General features: G+C 37.2%; 1 long non-coding RNA gene across 1 annotated transcript in view; it reads left to right on the top strand.

The window, feature by feature from the left end:
* LOC129532723 (uncharacterized) overlaps positions 1-26878 on the top strand; it is a 309267-nt gene that overhangs the window by 223185 nt on the left and 59204 nt on the right. The gene's annotated exons all lie outside the window — the stretch shown is intronic.

The following is a 26878-nucleotide window of genomic DNA, read 5'->3' as shown; positions in this document are numbered from 1 at the left end:
TTGCAGTTTTTGCCATTAAAAGTAATTGCAAAAACTGCAATCACATTTGCACTAACCCAGTAGAAGCATATATGCAAAGCCTGTAATGATTCTCTCCCCAGTTTCCCTGCTTTTATGTGCCATTTTATTCTGGTTTCCAGCATGTTCAGTTTCCTGTTGGACAAGGTCTACCTCTCCTTGGCTAGGATTATGAAGCCAGTGGGCTCTTTTAGTAGCTTTGGCTATGGATAGTCAAAACCAATCTACTGCTCAGCTGTCAGAGCCTGAGGAAGCTTTAATTACAGAGAACATGGATATCACGGGAGACATTTCTAAGCTTTTCAAACTGTAGGACCCATCTGGACAATTTCAGAAAGGTTAGCCGTGTGGTGTGTTCCATGTTACATAACCCATGCTTAATACTCCTGCTTGTGTTCCCAGACATTACCAAAAAAATTTCAGGACACTTTTACCCCAAGGTATCTAGAAAACTTATAGAAAGCCTCCTCAAAATGCTCATGTTTATGCCCAGGTTCAACATGTGAATCCTTCCATCACTTTCCTCTTTGAACACTCATGAGGGAATAGGGTCTTGTGCTCTCTGAAGATTCCTTTAGTCTTTGGCCTGCCCCCATGTCAGGTGGTAATCACCACTTTAAAACACTGAGATTAGTGCAGTAAAAAAGATTTATGAATATTAATTCTTTTTATAGCAGGTCATAATGTGAGCTAGAGAACAGAGTATGGTTTCATTCCAACGCCTTACTGCAAAGAAGAATGGGGGTTGCACATTGTGGAAAATATTAGTTGGAGATGCTAGTTTGAAAACTAATTTATTGAGAATGGCTTTGGCCATAACTCGCCAGACACCCTGAATTTGTGGAGAATCTGTTCTAGAGAGTAAGGATCATGAATTTTATAAGCGTTGTATTGTTCACAATCAATAGCATTATCCAAAAAATGTTTTAAATATGCTATTACAATGCAAACCCCCAAACAGTACAGTGGCTCATATTAAGAAGAAAGATGATTCCTTTTCAAACTTTCTAGAGTTAGAGTTTACAAGGTTGAGTTTTCCCACTGGCTGGTCATTTCCCTACAACCCCATTATAGCCTTCACCTTTGCCCCTCCCTGAAATGATGTTTTCAGAAATCACTGGAGTATTCAATTCAGTAGCCTCTCCTTGCTGTCTTTGCAGTATTCTGACATCATTGACCCTTTCTTCCCTGACATTCTCTCTTCCTTTGACATCAGCAAGAAAAATCCCAGAAGGCTGTGTAACTGCAGTTAAGGGCACAGACTGGATTCAGCCAGGTTATCGGGGTTCCAATCTCAGCCCTATACTTAACTAGCTGTGAGACTTTGGACAAGTTAATTAACCTCATTGTCCTCATCTGTAAAGTGGGAGTAAGGGTAGTACTCACCTCTTGGAGTGGCTGTGTGTCCCCTGCCTGTTAACTTGGTCACCTTTGAGAACCAGTGTTTAATTTTGATGCCCGAGCTAAGTCATTGGTTTTTCTCTTTAGAGTTTATGTTTTGGAGTCTTGATTAAGAAATCCTTTCCTATTCCAAAGTCATAAAGATATTATTTACACTTTCTTCATTAATTCTATACTTTTAACTTTCACATTTGATTCTTATTGCATATAGAGTTTATTTTTTATTTGAAGGGAAGTAGCAATTAAATTTTAATTTGCCATAGAGTGAGGTTATTTACCAAATAATCAGTTCTTTCTCTCATTGATTCGTGATGCCATTTTTGTAATATGCCAAGTTCCTGGAGGCACCCAGGAGTCCACATGAGTATTCTAATCTGCTACCTTTGTCTTCAGTCCTGCCCCTATTTTATTGCCATACTATCCTAATTACTACTGCTTTTTAATATTTCTTAATACCTGGCAGGAAGAATCTTCGTGCTCTTCTCTTTCAAAATATTATTTAATATCTACAGACCTTTATTTATCCATACATATTTTAGAATCTATTTTTTTAAAAAAAAACCTTGAAATTTAATTGGAATTGCATTAATTTTCAACTTAGTTTGAGAAATATTGATAACATTCTAATATTGAATTACCCCAACCCTGGGCATGATCCTTATGTAGGCCTCCTTTTATGTCCTAGAATAAAATTTAACATTTTTCATAAAGATCCTGTGTAGTCTTTATTAAGTTAGCTAAGAGATAATTCCAGTTTAGTTGATAATTCAAGGTAGAATTTTTTTTTCTCTCTTTTTTTGAGATGGAGTCTCACTCTGTTGCCCAGGCTGGAGTGCAGTGGCATGATCTTAGCTAACTGCAACCCCCATCTCCTGGGTTCAAGCTATTGTCCTGCCTCAGCCTCCCAAGTAGCTGGGATTACAGGTGCCATTACCACACCCAGCTAAGTATTTTTGTATTTTTTTTTTTTAGTAGAGGCAAAGTTTCACCATGTTGGTCAGACTGGGCTTGAACTCCTGACTCAGGTGATCTGCCAGCGTCAGCCTCCCAAAGTGCTGGGATTATAGGCATGAGCCACCGGGCCCAGCCACAAGGTAGAAAATTTGACAATTCAAATTATCTTATACTTTTGAATAGAAATTTGCTTTAGTAGGTGCACATTAGTGGTTTTTATAACTTATTCTTGTTTCTGGCAAGCTTGCTGAACTCCCTTATTAATTCTGAGGGTTTTCTCTTGATTCCTGTGGGTTTCTATGTAATGAATATTTTTGTTATTGATTTTTATTCTCTTATTGCTTTCCAAATGTTTTTTTGTGTTTTTGTTTTTGTTTTGAGACAGTCTCACTGACTTTGTCACCCAGGCTGAAGTGCAGTGGCATGATCTCAGCTCACTGCAACGTTAGCCTTCCTGGTTCAGGCAATTCTCCTGCTTCAGCCTCCCTAGTAGCTGGGATTACAGGTGTGTGCCACCACTAACAGCTAATTTTTATATTTTTAGTAGAGACGGGGTCTCACGACATTGGTTGGGCTGGTCCCAAACTTCTGACCTCAAGTGATTCACCCATGTTGACCTCCCAAACTGCTGGGATTACAGGCATGAGCCACCGTGCAGCCCCAGATGTTTTGAATAATGGTTGTCATGGTGGTAATTCTTTTCTTTGTCCTGACCTGAAAAAAAATAGTTCTAAAATCTTGTAAAGCGTATTCATTAAAATGATGTTTTCAATGAATTTTGATAGATAAACTTTATCAGATTACGGAAATTCCTTTATAGTCTAGTTTTCTAAAGTTTTTTTTTTTTCCAGAAATGGATGTTGAACTTATTTTTTGCTTTTTTAATTTTTTAATTTTTAATTTTAACTTGTATGGGTATATAGTAGGTGTATATTTTTATGGGGAACATGAGATGTTTTGATACAGGTATGCAATGTGAAATAATCACATCGTATAAAATGGTTCATCCATCCCCTCAAGTATTTATCCTTTGTGTTACAAACAATCCAATTATACTCTTTTGGCTATTTTTAAATGTATAATTAAATTATTATTGACCATAGTCACTCTGTTGTGCTATCAAATACTGGATCTTATACATTCTTTCTAACTATTAATATTTTTTGTACCCATTAACCATCCTCATCTCTCCATGTTGAAATTTACTGCATGCTTTCTCTATTACTATTGCAACCTTAAACTTTATTAGTCTATTAAAAAGAAGTTAAATTATATTGCTGGGTTTTCTTATTTTAAGCCATCCTTGAGTCATGGTCATTTTAATATACTTTCAGAAATAAATAGGATGTATTTTATTGAAGATTTAAAAAATTAAGTTTAGAAGCTGACTTGTATTATTATTTTTGTCATGTGCTTGTTTCCTGTGACTTGGCTGTTAGAATTATACTAGCCTCAGCCAGGCGCGGTGGCTCACTCCTGTAATCCTAGCACCTTGGGAAGCCAAGGCAGGTGGATTGTCTGAGCTCAAGAGTTTGAGACCAGTCTGGGCAACACGGCAAAACCCCATCTCTACTAAAATACAAAAAATTAGCCGGGCGTGACGGTGTGCATGTGTAATCTCAGCTACTCGGGAGGCTGAGGCAGGAGAATTGCTAGAAGCTGGGAGGCAGAGGTGTCAGTGAGCTGAGATTGTCCCACTGCACTCCAGCCTGGGCAACAGAGTGAGACTCCATCTCAAAAAAAAAAAAAAAAAAAAGAATTATACTAGCCTCACAAAATAATCTGTCCAGACTTCGTCATTTTTGACTTTTTGGGACAACATGTATAACAACTGCATATTCCTTACCTCATCTATAAAACCCTCTATGTGTGTCATTTTGGAGCAGGAGCGAATTGATTATCACTTTAATTTCTTTAAATAATACAAGTTTATGTACATTTTAACATTTTATATAAACATTGTTTTTTCTAGGTTTGCAAATATATTAGAATATGACTGATATTATTTAACTTGTCCCTATATTTATTCTGTATTCTTTATTTCATCTCCCTTTTTCCCTGTTTTTTGAAAAAAACTGTTACCAGAGAGGGTTATTTAGTAGTCATCTAAAAAGTCTGACTTTTGTGTGTTAAGATCTGTATTTGTTTATTGTTATACTCATCTCCATTTTATCGATTTATGCCTCTTCATATTGCCATATTTCTTATTTGGGGAGGCTTGCTCTATTTTCCTTTTTCTACCATCTTTAAATAACCACTTAGCTTATTAATTTTCAATCTTCATTTTGAGAATATATTCAAAGCTATAAACTGTCCTCTGAGAACTGTGTTAGCTACATCCCACAAATGCTGACATAAACGGCTTTCGTTGTCATTAAGCAAGAAATCCGCTGCAATTCCTCCTTTTGTTTTCTATTTTACCCACGGTCTACCTGGTAGTAGATTTTGTTTTGTTTTGCTTTTTCTTAGATTTCAGACACACTAATCTTTTTTTCAGTCAACTCTATGAATTTTAAATTGTATTACATTGAAGTTAGAGAATATTGTCTAGAATTCAGACAATAGGAATATATTGAGACTTTCTTTGGTCTGTAGCATATGATCTGTTTCTGTGACTGATAAATTTATTCTAGAACAAAAATGTATATTCTGTGTTTGGGTGCAAAGTTCTATATAAATTTGTGTGTATAATTTAGTAATTATTTTATTGTCATCTTCTCCATTTCAGTTTATGTTGATTGGATATAGTATGTCAGTTTCTGAGAGCAATGATTTAAAATCTCCAATAACTTTTTACTTCTCTCTCTTGTTTCTGTCATCCATTGCTTTGTGCATTTTGCTCTCAAAATTGTGAATGCTTGTAGATTATTTTTTAAATTTAAATGCAGCGTCTCTCTTCATTCCCTGTGATTTTTAAAATCTTGCATATCTGAAATGCTCTTTTGATTCATATTTGTGTGGCATATCTTCTTCTATCCTTTATTTTTCTCATTTCTCTGTCCTTTTATTTGAAGTGTATCTTTTTCCAACATTATATAGCTGGGTGATGTTTTGATTTTTGTTTTAATTTAATTTGAGAATCCCTGTCTTCTGTTAAGTATGTTCATTTTATTCATATTATTTATAATATTGAATTAATTGAGGCACATTTCTGCCATTTAACATTATGATTCTTGAATGTATCATTTAAAATTTTTATTTTAAAGATCATTTCTTATTTTTCATTAGCAGTTTATTTTTAAAGTTACTAATTCTATTTCTGTTTTCCCACTAGTAAGCCTCAAACTTTTTAGGACTCATACTTTTATTTATTTTTTCTTACAATGCTTCAAGCTGATAAATATTTATATCTTCTCCTTTACAAATGACTAATATCCCCTTACCTACTTTAGTCTCCCTCAATTCCTATTTTTATATCACCCCTGTAGGAAATTTCAACTTTAGAATTTTGTTAATTTTGAATTTATAAGGCACAATATATCCCTTTAGACTCATTTAAGTATATAGGAGAAAAGATCTTCTCTTTAATGTTCCTTTACAGTTTATTCACTTATTATATCTGCTTAATAAAATTTGCTATGAGGATAAAGTGAGAAAATTCATATAAATTGTTTAGAACAACTCCTGAATTCCAGCAAGTTTTCTTATGATTGCTTTCTGGTCTCAAGAAATTTGTATAATATTTAAAAACATAAAACGATATAATTCAAAGGTCTCTTGGACAACAAATAATAGAGAAGTTTCTAACCTAATGATTCACTGTGAATCCTGCAAAATTTTATGTAACACTATGTGTACATGTTATATATTTGGACAGGCATGCAACATTTTTCTGAAGAACATGGCTTTAATCATACACTCAATGGATTTAATAACCCAAAACAGATTCTAGTTTAATCCATCCACCTCATTTTAAAGATTTTAAACTGAAAGCAAAAATTTAAAAAAAAAAAAGAGAGAGAGAGATATTTATTTAGGATGTCACAGGAAGTTGCTGGCAGAGCTCAGAAGTACACCGTGCTAGACTTTTAGGTCCAGAAGAGCAGTGACTATCTGGCCATCTCAAAGTTGAATCTCAAGAACCTACCATACAGCTGAGCACAAAATAGACCATCAGTACATACTGGTTTGCGGAAGAAATATTCAAATGAAAGGCTAGCACCAGAATCAGGATGTAGCTGAACTACTTAAATCCCAGGATGCAATTTATATCTCAGCACTAAAAACTGCCCTTTTAAATTAGCCATCAGAACTCAGAAAAAAAGATTCTAAAATAAAAAGTAAGTCCTTCATTGCATGTTAAAATTAGAGAAATTAGAGACATAGCATTTAAGTTTACAAAATCATCTTACAGCTAAGTTTTTATTCAACTTGGTTTTGTTTTCCAATTTAGTTTCACCATCTGCATTTAAGTGACCCTTCCATTTGGCAAAGCAGATATTTATTTTAGAACAAACCAGGAGACTTTCACTTCCAGGAAAAAAGAATAGACATACTTTTCATTATTTCCCCAATTAAGTCAAATTAAAAACTGAATGTAAAATAAGCATAAGGTGAAGATAAGAAGACAAACCAGCTGGAGACCTTGGGTCTCAAAAGGCAGTGAGTTCCCTGGGTTTTCTCTTTGTCTCATTTAGCCTGGACTTGTAGCTGAAGAAACCAGTAGTATGGAAACATCAATAATCAATAGACACAGCCCCCAAAAAATTTAAAAATTCTAAACAAAAGCCCCATTTTCTAACCAAGATATCACAAAAGGGACAGCCAGCCTACCAAGACAGAATACTTTAAGACAATAACTGTTCTACTGTAGCCAAACATCACAGTAAAAACAGAGACCCCAACTCCACTCTTGCTAGGAAAGACTGAGTGGGGACTCTAGATGTTTACCAGGAAGTAACAAGGCACCTCAACACCCTTGCAGAAGTGAAGTCAGAGAAGACTGAGTAGGAAGCCAGAACTCCTGCCAGTGACACCTTCCTTCTTCCCTGCCATGATGTCAAAGAAAACCTTGTAATGAAGCACCTCTACTCCTTTCCTCTAGAGTGGTATTAGAGAAGGCCTAGGGGAGAATCAGGACATTCACCATCACTCAGCAGCAAGGAGGTCACTCTCCCACAATGTCAGTGGAGGGCACATGGGGAGCAGTAGTGAAGCACTCCTGCTCCTCCTACCAGGGTGGTATGAGCAGAGGCCTGGTGAGGAGCCAGGAGCAGTCATAAGGGGACTTTACTTCCTCAGGTGACAATTGAGGCTAAGTGGGAAATCTTGATGCCTACCCAACCTTGCACTAAGAAGACAGTCCCTTTCTACCTCTGCTGAAGTGGCATCACACACACACACACACACACACACACACACACACACACACACACACAGCTAAAACAGAAGGTTTAAATAAAGTTCAGAATCATAATACCCAAAATGACCTTGTTTCAATAAAATATTATTCAGCATACTAGGAACTGAGAAAATCTCAACTGTAATGAAGAAAGACAATCAATAGGTAGAGATATGAATATGACAGAGATATTAGAATTATCTGACAAGGATTTTAAAGCAGTCATAATAAAAATGCTTCAAAGAGCAATTACAAATGTTGATGAACAATTTTTTTAACGTAAAATGAAAAGTCACAGTGAAGAAATAGAAAAGTCTCAGAAAAGAAATATAAAGAACCAAATGGAACTTCTGGAACTGGAAAATACAATAACTGAAATTTTCAAACAACAAAAATTTCAACAGATGGGCTTAATAGCAAAATAGCGGGCACAGAGGAAAGAATCAGCAAACTTAAGGGTAGAACAATGTAAGTTACTTAATCTGGACAATGGAGAAAAAATAAGCTTAAAACAAATGAACTTCAGGAACCTGTGAGACTGTAACAAAAGATCTGTTTGTGTCACCAGAGTCCCAGAAGGACAAGACAATAAAACAAGACTTAAAAATACTCCCAAAAATTATGATTGATAACTTTCTAATTTGGCATAAGACATATGCCTACAGTTTCAAAAATTAAGAGAATCTCACAGAGAATAAACCCAAAGAAATCCAAGACACATCAAACTTCTGAAAACTAAGATAAAAAAAATTGTAGAAGCTGCAAGAAAGAAACACCATCTTACCTACAGAGTAAAAACCATTTAAATGACAGTAAATTCTCATCAGAATCCATGGAGGATGTGAGGATGTGGCACCAAATATTCCAAGTGCTGGAAGAAAAAAAAATGCCAATATAGATTTATATATCCAGCAAAAATACTCTTCCAGGAATGGATAGGAAATCATGTCATTTTCATAGGAAGGCAGAATTAAGAGAATTTTGTCACCAAAAAGACCTACCCTGAAATAATAAGTAGAGGAAATTCTCTTATTAGAAAGGAAATGATAAGAGAGGTTTCCAAACATGAAGAAAAAAGAAAGAACAACTGCAAGAGTAAAAATATGGGTAAATTTTCCTTCTCCTCTTGGATTTGTGAATTATGCTTGACAGAAAAGCAAAAATTCTAACATTATTCAATGCAGTTCTAAATGTTTGTATAGGAAATATTTAAGACAATTATTTTATATTAAGACAATTTTATTATAAATGTGGAGGTAAAGGGGGTAGGGTTTCCATATTCCACTAGAACTGTTCCAATGATTGTAATAAGTTATGTATATACAATGTAAAACTTCAGGAAACCACTCAAAAGCTATACAAAAATATACTTTTAAAACAAAGATAAATCATCATGTTATTTTTAAAATGTCAACTAATCCACAGGAAGGCATTTTAAAAAAAGAGAAATGAAAAACAGAACAAACAAAACAAAAAATGGCAGACTTAAACTCTAACATATCAATAATTACATTAAATGTGAGTGGCCTGCAAAACAGGAACTGAAAGACAGAAATTGGCAGGGTGGATTAAAAATGATAACACATCTGAATGATTAAAGAACAAGACCCAAGTACATGCTGTCAAAAAAGAGACTCACCTCACCTGAAGGACACACATAGACTGAAACTAAAGGGATGGAAAAAGATACCTCATGCAAACGGAAACCAAAAGAGAATAGCAGTAATTATATTTATATCAGATAAAATAGACTTTAAGTCAAAAACTGTAGAAAGAGACAAAGAAGGTATTTATATAATAATCATAAATGGGTCGATTCAGCAAAAGTATACAACAATTGTAAATATATATGCACCCAACACTGAAGCATCAAATATATAAAACAAATAGTAATAGATCTAAAGGGAGAGATAGATTGCAATACAATATTAGTAGGGGACTTTAGCACCCACACTTTCAGCAATCAACAGATCATCCAGACAGAAAACCAACAAAGAAGCATCAGAGTTAAATTACATTCTAGACCAAATGGACCTAACCAACATTTACTGAACATTTAATCCAACAGCTGCAGAATACACATTCTACTAATTAGCACATGGAACATTCTCCAGAATAGAACATATGTTAGGCCACAGAGCAAGTCTCAACACATTTTTAAAAATCAGTTGTATCAAGTATCCTTTCTGACCAAGGCAGAATAAACTAAAAATATGTAACAAAAGGAATTTTGGAAACTGTATGAACACATGGAAATTTAACAGCATGTTCCTGAACAACCAGTGGGCAATAAATTAGGAAGGAAAGTTAAATAATTTATTGAAACAAATAAAAATGAAAACACAGCATACCAAGACCTATGGGATATAGCAAAAGCAATACTAAGAGGGAAGTCATAGCAATGAATGCCTACATCAAAAAAGCATTGAAAATAAGCAACCTAACAATGCAACTCAAGAAATGAAAAAAGTAAGAACAAACCAAACTCAAAATAAATAGAAGGAGAAAATATAATAAAGATTAGAGTAGAACTAAACAAAATAGAGGCTAAAAGAAACCCCAAAGGATCAGTGAAATGAAAGTTGGTTTTCTTAAATGATAAGCAAGATTGACAAACCTTTAGGTAGGCTAAGATAAAAAAGTGGACCTAAATAAATAAGATCAGAGACTATAAAGGAGACTTTACAATCAATACCACAGAAATACAAATGATTGTTAGAGACTATTATGAACAACTATATGCAAAAAATTGGAAAACATAGAAGAAAAGGACAAATTCCTGTATGCATACAATGTGAACAGACTAATAACAAGTTATGAGATTGAATCAGTAATAAAAAGACTCCCAACAAAGAAAAGTTCAGGACTGGATAGTTCACTGCTGAATTCCACCAAACTTTTAGAATTAATATTAATTCTTCTCAAACTTTTCCAAAAAATGAAGGGAAGGGAATTCTTCTAAGCACACTCTATGAGGCCAGCATTACCCTAATCTCAAAACCAGAAAAGGACAAACAAAGGTAGCTACAGGCCAATATCACTGATGAACATAGACACAAATGTTCTAAAAAAAATACTAGCAAATCAAATCCAACAGCACATCAAAAAGATTATACACCATGATCAAGTAGGATTTATTCCAGAGATGGAAGGATGGTTTAACATACGTAAGTCAATAAATGTGATAGATCATATCAACAGAATGAAGGACAATAATCATATGATCTTCTCAATAGACACAGGAAAAACATTTAATAAAATGCAACATCTTGATAAAAACTGAGCAAATTAAGCATAGAACAAATGTACCTCAAAACAATAAAAGTCACAAATGGCAAACTCACAGCTAACATCATACTGAAAGAGGAAATGTTGAAAGCCTTTCCTCTAAGATCTGGAAGAACACCAGAATGCCCACTTTTGCCACTTCTGTTTAATATAGTACTGAAACTCCCACTCAGAGCAATTAGGCAAGAGAAATAAATTAAGGGCATTCAAATTTAAAATGAGGAAGTCAACTTGTCCCTGTTTGCAGACAACATAATCTTATGTTTAGAAAAACCTAAAGACCCCACCAAAATCTGTTTGACCCAATAAACAAATTCAGTAAAGCTGCAGAATAGAAAATCAACACACAAAAGTCAGTAGCATTTCTATACACCAATTGCAAACCATCTGAAAAAAAAATCAAGAAAGCAATCCCATTTACAACAGATGCAAAAAAATTACCTAAGTATAAATTTAACCAAAGAGGTGAAAGATCTCTTTAGTGAAAACTATAAGTCACTGATGAAAGAAATTGAAGAGGACACCAGAAATTGAAAGCTATCCTATGGTCATGGATTGGAAGAATTAATATTGTTAAAATGTTCATACTACCCAAAGAAAACTACGTATTTAATGCAATCCCTATCAAAATAACAATAATATTCTTCACAGAAATAGAAAAAACAATCCTAAAACTTATATGAAATCAGAAGAGACCCCAAATAGACAAAGGAATTTGAGCAAAAAGAACAAAGCTGTAGGCACCACACACAAAATATACTACAAAGCTATAGTAACCAAAACAGCATGGTACTGGTATAAAAACAGATACATAGCCCAATTGAACAGAATAGAGAACCCAGAAATAAATTTACATATTTACAGGCAAATGATTTTTGAAAAAGGCACCAAGAACATACAATGAAGAAAGGACAGTTTCTTCAATAAGTGGGGCTGGGGAAACTGGATATTCATACACAGAAGAATGAAACTAGATCCCTATTTCTCACCATTACAAAAATCAACTTGATGTGATTAAAGACTTCAATGTAGGACCCCAAACTATGAAACTATGAGAAGAAAATATAAGGAAAATGCTTCAGGACATTGGTCTAGGCCAAGACTTTCTAGATGAGATCTGAAAAGCACAGGCATCAAAAGCAAAAATAGACAAATGGGGTTATGTGAAACTAAAATGCTTCTTCATGGCAAAGGAAACAACAAAGTGAAGAGACAACCTACAGGATGGGAGAAAATACATACAAACTATCCATCCAACAAGGGATTAATATCCAGAATGTATAAGGAATTCAAATAACTCAACAACAAAAAGATAAATAATCCAATTTTAAAACAAATGATATGAATAGATATTTCTCAAAGAAGACATACAAATGACAACAAATATATGAAAAAATGCCCAACATCACTAATTATCATGGAAATGTGAATCAACACCACAATGAGATATCATAGCATCCCAGTTAAAATGACTATTATGAAAACATAAAAGTTTACAAGTGCTGGTGATGAAGAAAAAGCAGAAGTCTTATACACCACTGATGGGAATGTAAACTAGTACAACCATTATGGAAAACAGTATGGAAGTTACTCAAGCAACTAAAAATATAAATACCATATCATCCAGCAATTCTACCACTGGGCATATATCCAAAGGAAAGGATATCAGTATATCAAAAACATATCTGCCCCTCCATGTTTACTGCAGCACTATTTATAATAATCAAGATATGGAATCAACCTAGTTGCCCATCAATAGAACAATGAACAAATAAAATGTGGTATGTATACACAATGGTATATTATCCAACCATAAAAAGAATGAAATCTTGTCATTTGTGGTAACATGGATGAGCCTGAAGGACATTATGTTAAGTGAAATAAACTAGGCACAGAAAGACAAATACCATGTGTTCTAACATATGTGGGAGCCAAAAAGGGTTGATCTCATAGAAGTATAGAGTGAAAGAGTAGTTATAAGAAGCTGGAAAGTGTAGGGGGATAAGTAGGTGTAGGGAGGGCTTGATTAATGGGTTCAAAATAGCAGTTAGATAGGAGGAAAAGTTCTAGTGTTCTGTAGCACAGCAGGGTGACTACAGTTAACAATAATTTATAATTCAGAATAGCTAGAAGAGAATTTTTAATGTTTTCACACAAAGAAATAGTATTTGAGGCTGAGTGCAGTGACTCACACCTGTAATCCCAGCACTTTGGGAGGCCGAGGCAGGCAGATCACCTGAGGTCAGGAGTTCGAGGCCAGCCTGACCAACACGGAGAAACCCTATCTCTACCAAAAATACAAAATTAGCCTGGCCTGGTGGTTCATGCCTGTAATCTCAGCTACTTGGGAGGCTGAGGCAGGAGAATGGCTTGGACCCAGGAGGCGGAGGTTACTGTGAGCCGAGATCACACCATTGCACTCCAGCCTGGGCAACAAGAGTGAAACTCCATCTCAAAAAAAAAAATAGTATTTGAGATAATGAATATGTCAATTATCCTAGTTGTATTATTACACATTATCTGTATGTATCAAAATATCACATACTCCACAAATATATATATTATTATCATCTTAAAATTTAAAATGAAAAATTATGACCCAATTATATGCTCTCTAGAAAAAACTTCAAACATAGCAATCTAAGTAGGTTGAAATTAAAAGGATGGAAAAAGATATTACGAAAACATTTATCAAAAGAAGCAGAAGTAGCTTCTTCAATTCTATTAATATCTGATAGAGTATTTATCAGATATTAATATCTGATAAAGTAGCCTTCAGGGCAAAGAAAATTACCAGAGACAAAGAAGAATGTTACATAATAATAAAAGAGTCAGCCCACAAAGAAGACATAGCAATTCTAATTGTGCATCCACCAAACAACATAGCTGCAATATGTGAGCAAGAAACTGATAGAGATGAAAGGAGAAACTGACAAATCTACAATTATAGCTGGAAATTTCAACACTTCCTCTGTCAGCATTTAATAGAACACTAGACCAAAAATCAGCAGAGATATAGAAGAATTCAGCAACAATCAGTTAATAAGATCTAATTGACATGTGTAGAACACCCATTAACAGTAGAATACACATTCTTTTTAAGCACCTATGGAATATATACCAAGATACATCACATTGTGGAAGATAAAACAAGCTTTAACAATTTTAAGATGATTGAAACAATACATAGTTTATTTTCTGGCCACAATGGAATAAAACTAAAAATCAATGACAGAAGGGTAACAGGAAAATCTCCAAACACTTGGAGACTAACCAACTTGCTTCAGATAATTCATGGGTCAAAGAGGAAGTCTCAAGGGAATTTTTTTAAAACACTAAATAAAAATGAAAACACAGCACATCAAAATTTGTATATCACAGCTAAAACAGTGCTGAGAAGAAAATTTATAGAACTAAATACTTAATTTAGAAAACAAGAAAACTGTAAACAATTTAAACTCCCAAATGTAAAAAATGAAGAGCAAAACAACCCAGAGCAAACAGAAACAGAGAAATAATATAGATAACAGCAGAAATCAATGAACTAAAAAACACTGATGAAATAAACCAAAAAAATTTTAAATAAAAGAGCAGAGAGATCATGCTCATGAATTGAAAAACTAAATAGTAAAAATGTCAATACTCTCCAAAGTTATATGCATGTTTAATTCATATTTAATGAATTTATATATGTTTAATGTTTTTTTAAAATTTTATTATTATTATACTTTACGTTTTAGGGTACATGTGCACAACGTGCAGGTTTGTTACATATGTATACATGTGCCATGCTGGTGTGCTGCACCCATTAACTCGTCATTTAGCATTAGGTATATCTCCTAATGCTATCCCTCCCCACTCCCCCCACCCCACAACAGTCCCCGGTGTGTGATGTTCCCCTTCCTGTGTCCATGTGTTCTCATTGTTCAATTCCCACTTATGAGTGAGAACATGCGGTGTTTGGTTTTTTGTCCTTGCAGTAGTTTGCTGAGAATGATGGTTTCCAGCTTCATCCATGTCCCTACAAAGGACATGAACTCATCATTTTTTATGGCTGCATAGTATTCCATGGTGTATATGTGTCACATTTTCTTAATCCAGTCTATCATTGTTGGACATTTGGGTTGGTTCCAAGTCTTTGCTATTGTGAATAGTGCCACAATAAACATTCGTGTACATGTGTCTTTATAGCAGCATGATTTATAATCCTTTGGGTATATACCCAGTAATGGGATGGCTGGGTCAAATGGCATTTCTAGTTCTAGATCCCTGAGGAATCGCCACACTGACTTTCACAATGGTTGAACTAGTTTACAGTCCCACCAACAGTGTAAAAGTGTTCCTATTTCTCCACATCCTCTCCAGCACCTGTTGTTTCCTGACTTTTTAATGATCACCATTCTAACTGGTGTGAGATGGTATCTCATTGTGGTTTTGATTTGCATTTCTCTAATGGCCAGTGATGCTGAGCATTTTTTCATGTGTCTTTTGGCTGCATAAATGTCTTCTTTTGAGAAGTGTCTGTTCATATCCTTCACCCACTTTTCGATGAAGTTGTTTGTTTTTTTCTTGTAAATTTGTTTGAGTTCATTGTAGATTCTGGATATTAGCCCTTTGTCAGATGAGTAGGTTGCAAAAATTTTCTCCCATTCTGTAGGTTGCCTATTCACTCTGATGGTAGTTTCTTTTGCTGTGCAGAAGCTCTTTAGTTTAATGAGATCCCATTTGTCAATTTTGGCTTTTGTTGCCATTGCTTTTGGTGTTTTAGACATGAAGTCCTTGCCCATGCCTATGTCCTGAATGGTATTGCCTAGGTTTTCTTCTAGGGTTTTTATGGTTTTAGGTCTAACATTTAAGTCTTTAATCCATCTGGAATTAATTTTGGTACAAGATGTAAGGAAGGGATCCAGTTTCAGCTTTCTCCATATGGCTAGCCAGTTTTCCCAGCACCATTTATTAAATAGGGAATCCTTTCCTCATTGCTTGTTTTTCTCAGGTTTGTCAAAGATCAGATAGTTGTAGATATGCAGCATTATTTCTGAGGGCTCTGTTCTGTTCCATTGGTCTATATCTCTGTTTTGGTACCAGTACCACGCTGTTTTGGTTACTGTAGCCTTGTAGTATAGTTTGAAGTCAGGTAGTGTGATGCCTCCAGCTTTGTTCTTTTGGCTTAGGATTGATTTGGCAATGCGGGCCCTTTTTTGGTTCCATATGAACTTTAAGGTGGTTTTTTCCAGTTCTGTGAAGAAAGTCATTGGTAGCTTGATGGGGATGGCCTTGAATCTGTAAATTACCTTGGGCAGTATGGCCATTTTCACGATATTGATTCTTCCTACCCATGAGCATGGAATGTTCTTCCATTTGCTTGTATCCTCTTTTATTTCATTGAGCAGTGGTTTGTAGTTCTCCTTGAAGAGGTCCTTCACATCCCTTGTAAGTTGGATTCCTAGGTATTTCATTCTCTTTGAAGCAATTGTGAATGGGAGTTCACTCATGATTTGGCTCTCTGTTTGTCTGTTATTGGTGTATAAGAATGCTTGTGATTTTTGCACATTGATTTTGTATCCTGAGACTTTGCCGAAGTTGCCTATCAGCTTAAGGAGATTTTGGGCTGAGACAGTGGGGTTTTCTAGATATACAATCATGTCATCTGCAAACAGGGACAATTTGACTTCCTCTTTTCCTAATTGAATGCCCTTTATTTCCTTCTGCCTGATTGCCCTGGCCAGAACTTCCAACACTATGTTGAATAGGAGTGGTGAGAGAGGGCATCCCTGTCTTGTGCCAGTTTTCAAAGGGAATGCTTCCAGTTTTTGCCCATTCAGTATGATATTGGCTGTGGGTTTGTCATAGATAGCTCTTATTATTTTGAGATACGTCCCATCAATACCTAATTTATTGAGAGTTTTTAGCATGAAGTGTTGCTGAATTTTGTCAAAGGCCTTTTCTGCATGTATTGAGGTAGTCATGTGGTTTTTGTCTTTGGTTCAGTTTATCTGCTGAATTACAATTATTGATTTTCATATGTTGAACCAGCCTTGCATCCCAGGGATGAAGCCCACTTGATCATGGTGGATAAGCTTTTTGATGTGCTGCTGGATTCTGTTTGCCAGTATTTTATTGAGGATTTTTGCATCAATGTTCATCAAGGATATTGGTCTAAAATTCTCTTTTTTTGTTGTGTCTCTGCCAGGCTTTGGTATCAGGATGATGCTGGCCTCATAAAATGAGTTAGGGGGGATTCCCTCTTTTTCTATTGATTGGAATAGTTACAGAAGGAATGGCACCTGCTCCTCCTTGTACCTCTGGTAGGATTCAGCTGTGAATCCATCTGGTCCTGGACTTTTTTTGGTTGGTAAGCTATTAATTATTGCCACAATGTCAGATCCTGTTATTGATCTATTCGGAGATTCAACTTCTTCCCGGTTTAGTCCTGGGAGGGTGTATGTGTCGAGGAATTTATCCATTTCTTCTAGATTTTCTAGTTTATTTGTGCAGAGGTGTTTATAGTATTCTCTGATGGTAGTTTGTATTTCTTTGGGATCAGTGGTGATATCCTCTTTATCATTTTTTATTGCGTCTATTTGATTCTTCTCTCTTTTCTTCTTTACTAGTCTTGCTAGTGGTCTGTCAATTTTGTTGATATTTTCAAAAAACCAGCTCCTGGATTCATTGATTTTTTGAAGGGTTTTTTGTGTCTCTATCTCCTTCAGTTCTGCTCTGATCTTAGTTATTTTTTGCCTTCTGCTAGCTTTTGAATGTGTTTGCTCTTGCTTCTCTAGTTCTTTTAATTGTGATGTTAGGGTGTCAATTTTAGATCCTTCCTGCTTTCTGTTGTGGGCACTTAGTGCTATAAATTTGCCTCTACACACTGCTTTGAATGTGTCCCAGAGATTCTTGTATGTTGTGTTTTTGTTCTCATTGGTTTCAAAGAACATCTTTATTTCTGCCTTCATTTCATTATGTACCCAGTAGTCATTCAGGAGCAGGTTGTTCAGTTTCCATGTAGTTGAGTGGTTCTGAGTGAGTTTCTTAATCCTGAGTTCTAGTTTGATTGCACTGTTGTCTGAGAGACAGTTTGTTATAATTTCTGTTCTTTTACATTTGCTGAGGAGTGCTTTACTTCCAACTATGTGGTCAATTTTGGAATAGGTGTGGTGTAGTGCTGAAAAAAATGTATATTCTGTTGATTTGGGGTGGAGAGTTCTGTAGATGTAGGTCTGCTTGGTGTAGAGCTGAGTTCAATTCCTGGATATCCTTGTTAACTTTCTGTCTCATTGATCTGTCCAGTGTTGACAGTGGGGTGTTAAAGTCTCCCATTATTATTGTGTGGGAGTCTAAGTCTCTTTGTAGGTCACTCAGGACTTGCTTTATGAATCTGGGTGCTCCTGTATTGGGTGCATATATATTTAGGATAGTTAGCTCTTCTTGTTGAATTGATCCCTTTACCATTATGTAATGGCCTTCTTTGTCTCTTTTGATCTTTGTTGGTTTAAAGTCTGTTTTATCAGAGACTAGGATTGCAACCCCTGCCTTCTTTTGTTTTCCATTTGCTTGGTAGATCTTCCTCCATCCCTTTATTTTGAGCCTATGTGTGTCTCTGCAGGTGAGATGGGTTTCCTGAATACAGCACACTGATGGGTCTTGACTCTTTATCCAATTTGCCAGTCTGTGTCTTTTAATTGGAGCATTTAGCCCATTTACATTTAAAGTTAATATTGTTATGTGTGAATTTGATCCTGTCATTTTGATGTTAGCTGGTTATTTTGCTAGTTAGTTCATGCAGTTTCTTCCTAGCCTTGATGGTCTTTACATTTTGGCATGTTTTTGCAGTGGCTGGTACTGGTTGTTCCTTTCCATATTTAGTGCTTCCCTCAGGAGCTCTTTTAGGGCAGGCCTGGTGGTGACAAAATCTCTCAACATTTGCTTGTCTGTAAAGGATTTTATTTCTCCTTCACTTCTGAAGCTTAGTTTGGCTGGATATGAAATTCTGGGTTGAAAATTCTTTTCTATAAGAATGTTGAATATTGGCCCCCACTCTCTTCTCTGTTGTAGAGTTTCTGCCAAGAGCTCAGCTGTTAGTCTGATGGGCTTCCCTTTGTGGGTAACCCGACCTTTCTCTCTGGCTGCCCTTAACATTTTTTCCTTTATTTCAACTTTGGTGAATCTGACAATTGTGTGTCTTGGAGTTGCTCTTCTCGAGGAGTATCTTTGTGGTGTTCTCTGTATTTCCTGAATGTGAATGTTTACCTGCCTTGCTAGATTGGGGAAGTTCTCCTGGATAATATCCTGCAGAGTGTTTTCCAACTTGGTTCCATTCTCCCCGTCACTTTCAGGTACACCAATCAGATGTAGATTTGCTCTTTTCACATAGTCCCATATTTCTTGGAGGCTTTGTTCATCTCTTTTTATTCTCTTTTCTCTAAACTTCTCTTCTCGCTTCATTTCATTCATTTCGTCTTCCATCGCTGATACCCTTTCTTCCAGTTGATCGCATTGGCTACTGAGGCTTGTGCATTCATCATGTAGTTCTCGTGCCATGGTTTTCAGCTCCATCAGGTCCTTTAAGGACTTCTCTGCATTGGTTATTCTAGTTAGCCATTCGTCTAATTTTTTTTCAAGGTTTTTAACTTCTTCGCTGTGGGTTCGAACTTCTGCCTTTAGCTCAGAGTAGTTTGATCTTCTGAAGCCTTCTTCTCTCAACTCGTCAAAGCCATTCTCTGTCCAGCTTTGTTCCGTTGCTGGTGAGGAGCTGTGTTCCTTTGGAGGAGGAGAGGCGCTCTGATTTTTAGAGTTTCCAGTTTTTCTGCTCTGTTTTTTCCCCATCTTTGTGGTTTTATCTACCTTTGGTCTTTGAAGATGGTGACGTACAGATGGGTTTTTGGTGTGGATGTCCTTTCTGTTTGTTAGTTTTCCTTCTAACAGTCAGGACCCTCAGCTGCAGGTCTGTTGGAGTTTGCTGGAGGTCCACTTCAGACCCTGTTTGCCTGGGTATCAGCAGCGGTGGCTGCAGAACAGCGAATGTTGGTGAACCGCAAATGCTGCTGCCTGATTTTTCCTCTGGAAGTTTTGTCTCAGAGGAGTACCCAGCTGTGTGAGGTGTCAGTCCGCCCCTACTGGTGGGTGCCTCCCAGTTAGGCTACTCGGGGGTCAGGGACCCACTTGAGGAGGCCGTCTGCCCGTTCTCAGATCTCAAGCTGAGTGCTGGGAGAACCACTGCTCTCTTCAAAGCTGTCAGACAGGGACATTTAAGTCTGCAGAGGATTCTGCTGCCTTTTGTTTGTCTGTGCCCTGCCCCCAGAGGTGGAGCCTACAGAGGCAGGCAGGCCTCCTTGAGCTGTGGTGGGCTCCACCCAGTTCAAGCTTCCCAGCCGCTTTGTTTACCTACTCAAGCCTGAGCAATGGTGGGCGCCCCTCCCCCAGCCTCTCTGCTGCCTTGCAGTTTGATCTCAGACTGCTGTGCTTTCAATGAGTGAGGCTCCGTGGGTATAGGACCCTCCGAAGCAGGTGCGTGATATAATCTCCTGGTGTGCCATTTGTTAAGCCCGTTGGAAAAGCACAGTATTAGGGTGGGTGGGAGTGACCCGATTTTCCAGGTTCCATCTGTCACCCCTTTCTTTGACTAGAAAGGGAATTCTCTGACCCCTTGTGCTTCCTGGGTGAGGCGATGCCTTGCCCTGCTTCAGCTCACGCACTGTACCCTGCACCCACTGTTCTGCACCCACTGTCCGACACTCCCCAGTGAGATGAACCTGGTACCTCAGTTGGAAATGCAGAAATCACCCGTCTTCTGTGTCGCTTACACTGGGAGCTGTAGACTGGAGCCGTTCCTATTCGGCCATCTTGGCTCCACCTCCATTTAATGTTAAGTTTAATTCAAAATCCCGACAAGATTTCTTGTAGATATAGACAATATTACTCTAATATTTACATGAAAAGGCAAAGGAGTTAGAATATCCAAAACAAGTTTGAGAAGGTGGAATACATTAGGAGGTATCAGTCTACTCAATTTCAAAACTTATTATATAGATATAGGAATCAAGACTGGTAGTATTCGTAAAGGAATAAACATATAGATCGATGGAACAGAATAGAGAACCCAGAAATAGATCCATATAAGTACAACTTGATCATTTTTAAGAAAGATGTAAATGCAATTCAATGTAGGAGCAATAGCCTTGTCAACAAATGGTACTGGGGCAATTGAATATGCACAGGCAAAAAACAAAAACAAAACCTTGATGTAAACCACAGACGTTATGCGAAAGTTTATTCAAAATGGATCACAGACTTAAACATAAAATGTAAAACTGTAAAACTTTCAGAATAGAAGCATAAAAGAAAATCTTCAAGATCTAGGACTAGGCAAAATGTTTTTAGATTGAACACTGAAAGCATAATATATAAAAGGAAAATATTGATAAATTGAGCTTCACCAAAATTTTTAACTTTCTTTCTTCAAAAGACCCTCTTAAAATAATGAAAATACAAGGTATGGATTTGGAGAAAATACTTCCACTCTACATACCCACTAAATGACTGGCATCTAGAATATTTTAAAAATGCTAAAAACATACAATTCAATTAGATAATGGGCAAAATATATGCAAAGACACTATATTGAAGAATATATACAAATGTCACATAAGCCCATAAAACAGTGGTCAGCATCATTCTCCATAAGGAAAACACAAAACCACAATGAAATATCACAACATACCTATGAGAATCAGCAAAATAAAAAATAGTGCCAAAATCAAATGCTGTTGAAGATATAGAGAAATTGAGTCACACATAAACTACTGGAGGGAATGTAAAATGTTACTGCCACCTGGAAAACAGTTAGCAGTTTTTTTAGAAACTAAGCATGTAACCGCCATTGACCCAGCAATTGTACTCCTGGGCTTTTATCCCAGAATAATCAAAACTTATGTTGACACTAAAACCTGTGCATGAATGTTTATAGCATTCTTATTCACAGTAAAAATCCCAAACTGGAAATAACCCCAATGTCCTTCAATGGTTTAAACAAATTATGGTATATCCATATCATACCAGCAATTAAAAGGAATTAACTATCAACACACAGAACTTGGATGACTCCCCAGAGAATTATGCTGAGTGGAAGAGAAAAAGAAAGCCAATCTCAAAAGGTTACAAATTGTATGACTCCATTTTTATAACATTCATAAAATGACAAAATGATAGAAATGGAGAACAGATTAGTAGTTGCCAGGGAACAGCAAAGAAGGAAGTGAGGCTAGAAAAAGGACAATGTGAGGGATCCTTGTAGTGATGTAAGTATTCTGCATCTAGACTGTATCAATGTCAGTATCCTGCTTTTTTGTACTGATGTTTTGCAAGATGTTGCCAGTGGAGGAAACTGGGCAAAGGGTACTATAAGAACTCTGTATTATTTCTTACAACAACATGTGAATCTATATTATTTCAAAATAAAAGTTTGAAACAACAATAAACACAACAGACCCTTCACATCAAAATATTAATAGAACTTTTATTGGTTGTTTTCCTAAATTACTTTTACTAAATAATTTCTCTGAACTGAGTTGGTCAGTGAAGACATCTGGTTTCTTTCAGACTTGCTGCATTTCTCTCCACCACTCCTTCCTCACCCTAGACCCTTTCAGGAAAAAGTTACCTGGGCACTTTCAGCCTTCCCCTGCTCAGTAGGCCTGGTCAGATTTCCAGACTCAGTTCTCAGAGCTTTCTTCCGTTATCACACAGCACTGGAGGGCATTCTCGAGGGCACCTCTCTACTAAAATTAGGGGTAATTAAGGAAACAGACATAATCCAGTTTCATTCACTTGAAATGGTGAAGCAGTCAGCAGTCATACATCCTCAATAGAGATGAAATACAACAAATAGAGAAGTATTAATTTAGCAGAGAAGGATATGGAAGACTAGTAAAATTAAGAGAAAATGGAAAAGCAGTAATAATTTATTAAAAACTGTTGTTTGGTGAGGTATTAATGTCTGGGGCTCACCCTTAGAGTGGAGAACCTTCAGCAGCATCTACACAGAGCAGCCATTTGTGGCTGGAAGGGGTGGGCTCCATGAAATGTGCCTTATATTCTTTGGGTGCCTGGTTGCCGCCTCCTGAAATTAGCCTTTCATAGCACCATGGACCTTATATCCCTTCTTAATTGTTTCAGATTCATTTTGCTGTAAGTGTGAGACCCATTTCATGCAAGATTTCATTGAAATCTTACTGGTACACAACTAGCCATTTACTGGTAGATTTAGTGGGCAGATTTTCTCAACCACAGCACAAAGTTAGCTTCGAAGGGCTGGAAAGATAACTCCAAGGGAGTTTTAATATATTATTGTATTAGTGTTTATTGCCAGTGTTTTGTTTGTAAAAATTAAGTAGGTTTCCCAAAGCACATACCTTTTGACCCCACTCCATTAACAGAGGCTTAATTATTTACATGTGTCTAAAGTTTGATATTACAAAAAGGAATTTTTATACATTTTTAAATACTAAGATGTAATATCAATTGATGATAACTTCAATACATACACAAATTATTTATTGACCTAATACCTGTATTTCCTTATAAAGCCAAACTGAGTTATAATAAATGCTATACCTTGACCTTGTTATCATCATAATTTGTTTTTATTGTTAGAGAAACCTATATATCACATGACATGTGTAAGAAAGGGAGGAGGGAAGAAGCTGATTTATTTGCTCTCCAACAAATCATATTCGCCTTCTTCCTTGGAGGCCACTTGACCCCTGCAAACCCATATGTTATCCATCTCTCTGTCCTCCAAGCATGTGGTCACTGGTTGTGGGTGGGTTCTACACTCTGGGTTTGTTTTGATAAATGAAGAGCTGGCTCAAATACCATGTGTGACCTGACTGAGACTGAGTCTCAGGTTTCTGACATGTGAGGCCGCCATGGAGGTTTTGTTGAGTGTAGAGAGAAATGGCCACAAATTTGAAGAAGTTGTCTATCTCTAGAGCTGGTGTTATTCAGTCATGTTGGGCAGATTTTGTTTTCTGAAGGGTGAAGAATAATGGAGATGGGATTATTCTTGAGTGCTGCTGATTCTTTGGAGTTTGCTGAGTTGCTTTAGGAAATAAGAAATGAATCGGAGGCACAGGTAGTTCCTCACTGCCTCCAGGACCCAGCACCACTGGGTCACCCTAGGGAGCAATGATAAAGAGAACATCAGGGACAATATCCCTGGCCTGGACTGTGGTCACCTAAGAAGTGGCAACCTTGACAGTGACAATGAAAGAGAGAAAAATGTAGTGGATTCTACCTGATGAGGATCCCAACTGGAGATGTACTCAGATCATTTTGTGAACGCACAGGAGAGAGCAATTAGGGAAATTCAGAGAAAATTTTAGGGTATTTGGAAAGGTAGAATCAACACAGTACTCAGAATTAGGATCCTGGACATTTGGGAGTTAAACATAAACATGACCCCATTTTACCATCACTGACTGAGGAGGCTTACTAATTTGGTAGATGATTATATCTGCATTTATTACTTTTTTCTAACTACAGTATTTCCAGAACTTTACATGCAGTAACTTGGTTCTTAAAAAAGCCTTGCCAGGGTTGGGCGTGGTGGCTCACACCTGTAATCCTAGCACTTTGGGAGGCCGAGGCGGGCGGATCACGAGATCAGGAGATTGAGACCATCCTGGTTAACATGGTGAAACCCCGTCTCTACTAAAAATACAAAAGTTAGCCAGGCGTGGTTGTGGGTACCTGTAGTCCCAGCTACTCGGGAGGCTGAGGCAGGAGAATGGCGAGAACCCTGGAGGCAGAGCTTGCAGTGAGCCGAGATCACGCCACTGCACTCCAGCCTGGGTGACAGAGCGAGACTCCATCTCAAAAAGAAAGCCTTGCCAGGCAGATATTGTCCTCATTTGACTTATAGGATTAGTGAGGCTCAGAGTGTTGAGTAATTTGCACAATGCCACTCAACTGCTTGAATGGTAGGTGTGTCTGTTCTCAAAGGCTGGGCTACATTTCCTCACTAGCTGTATCCCCGATTTCCAATCCTGGGCTTGATTCCAAAGGATACAGGAGTCCTGTGGAAGGATAGGCTTGCTACACCTTGAATCCCACTTAGAAGTTCACCTGAGGGATGGCTCTTGACCATGACTGGGCCAGTCATCACACCTCCTCCTGTAGGGAGAAGGGGTAGAGCACATGGATAGAGGGAAGGAGGAGGGATTTCCTAAGGGCGATTGTGTTCTGGCCCAACAAATGCACACTGTCCACTATATCTCCCCATGTGAGGAAGCGATTTATCACTTGGGGGTGGGAGATCAAATGGGTGAGGAAGATTGCATCACACAGAACAGAAGCTTCAAGGGTTTGCCTCACAAATGATTCATTGCAGTTATCTCCAGAGCCTGAACCCCTGGGATCCAGGCCATCATCTCCCTGACAGGAACAGATAACAAACTTGTTTCTCCCCACACCTGATGCCTGAAACCAATCTCAAACTGCCCACCTCTTCCCTGGAAAACAGTCCTCATAGATGAGTAACAAGATTGCCAACTCCAAGGGCACCAATTCTAATCTGTCTTGTCAGGTCAACCCAGACAGATTCCTTTCTCAGAAAGTTGATTTCTTCAAACAATTATATGGCAAGCATTTGCCATTCCCTTAAAAGATGGACACAATAACAGAAAAGAAGCTAGAACATAGTATCCATATAATTTTTATACCACCCGTTGCAGACTGAGACAGAGATTAGGCTGGGTGACATGCAGTGTGTGTCACCCACATAGAAGTGGCAAAAATTACTTAGCTTGAAATAAACGGTTACCATGTATAATTAAAACTTTCAAAGAGTTGTCCATTGATCGAAAAACATTATCCCCTGCTCTTGTTTCCAGCTGTATGTTGAGCTGATTGGCTCATTTAGGGGCAATATGCCTTTGATATTTGAATCCATCGTTCACTTTAACTTTAAACAGACAGGCTGGGGAGAGGAAGCTGGGCTGGTGATGTGCTAATTCTTGTTTGTGATTTACCCCCGAGGAACTATAAGAAACCTGCAACTTATTGTACATTAACAGCTGAAACTGGAGACAACCACATCTGGTTTGTTGGTTGGTCCTCCCCCACCCCTCCCTCTGCTTTTTTAAAAAAACACAGCAACCCAAAATGCTTAAGCTAGATAGTTTGATTAAAATGGTTAATTTATCAGGGATAAAAGGTTGGAGGATAAATTACTCCCGAGAGAAAGGTTGAGTCATTTTGCAAGACGGGTTATAAGCATCAGTAAATAAAAGCAATTTTTTTAGCCTATTATGGAATTTCTCAAAGACATTGTATAAAGAATGTGTGGTAAAGCTTTTAAAATGCATTCAAGTTTTGCAGTTGGAGGGCCAAGTGGCTCTGAACCACTGGAGTAGTCTGTCTGGTACCGGTTTTGGTCTCTCACAGAGGCCCATGATCCTGAGGAAGGAGATGGGGTGTGGGTTGGTTTGAGGTAGGAAGCAATCAGCTTAATAAGGGGCCCCTTTGTCCATTAAAAATATATTTTATGATTGCATTGGTGTGAAGAAAAATATATTAATATTATATATGAAAACATTTTAAACTCTCCCTCTCACTCCTCCTCTCCCCTTCCCTCTTCTCTGCTTCCGTCTTCCTCCACCCTGCCCCTCTGTTTCCACCTGCTTTCCTGTCCATTCCTTTCCTTGTTTCTGGCTTTGTCTATCCACAACACTCTCCATAGTCTCTTATCCCGGCCACTACAATGTCTCGCCTGCTGTTTTTCTGACTCACCTTTGAAATATTCCTTTGACTTTAATTAAACTCAAGGGCCTGGAAAACTCATTCATTCCTGTCTTTAAAAAAAAATAGACAAGCATA

This window comes from Gorilla gorilla, chromosome 2 (assembly GCF_029281585.2).
Source record: "Gorilla gorilla gorilla isolate KB3781 chromosome 2, NHGRI_mGorGor1-v2.1_pri, whole genome shotgun sequence".
NCBI lineage: Eukaryota > Metazoa > Chordata > Mammalia > Primates > Hominidae > Gorilla > Gorilla gorilla.
Note: the sequence above shows the minus strand (reverse complement) of the source record. Positions and strands in the feature narration are given on the sequence as shown.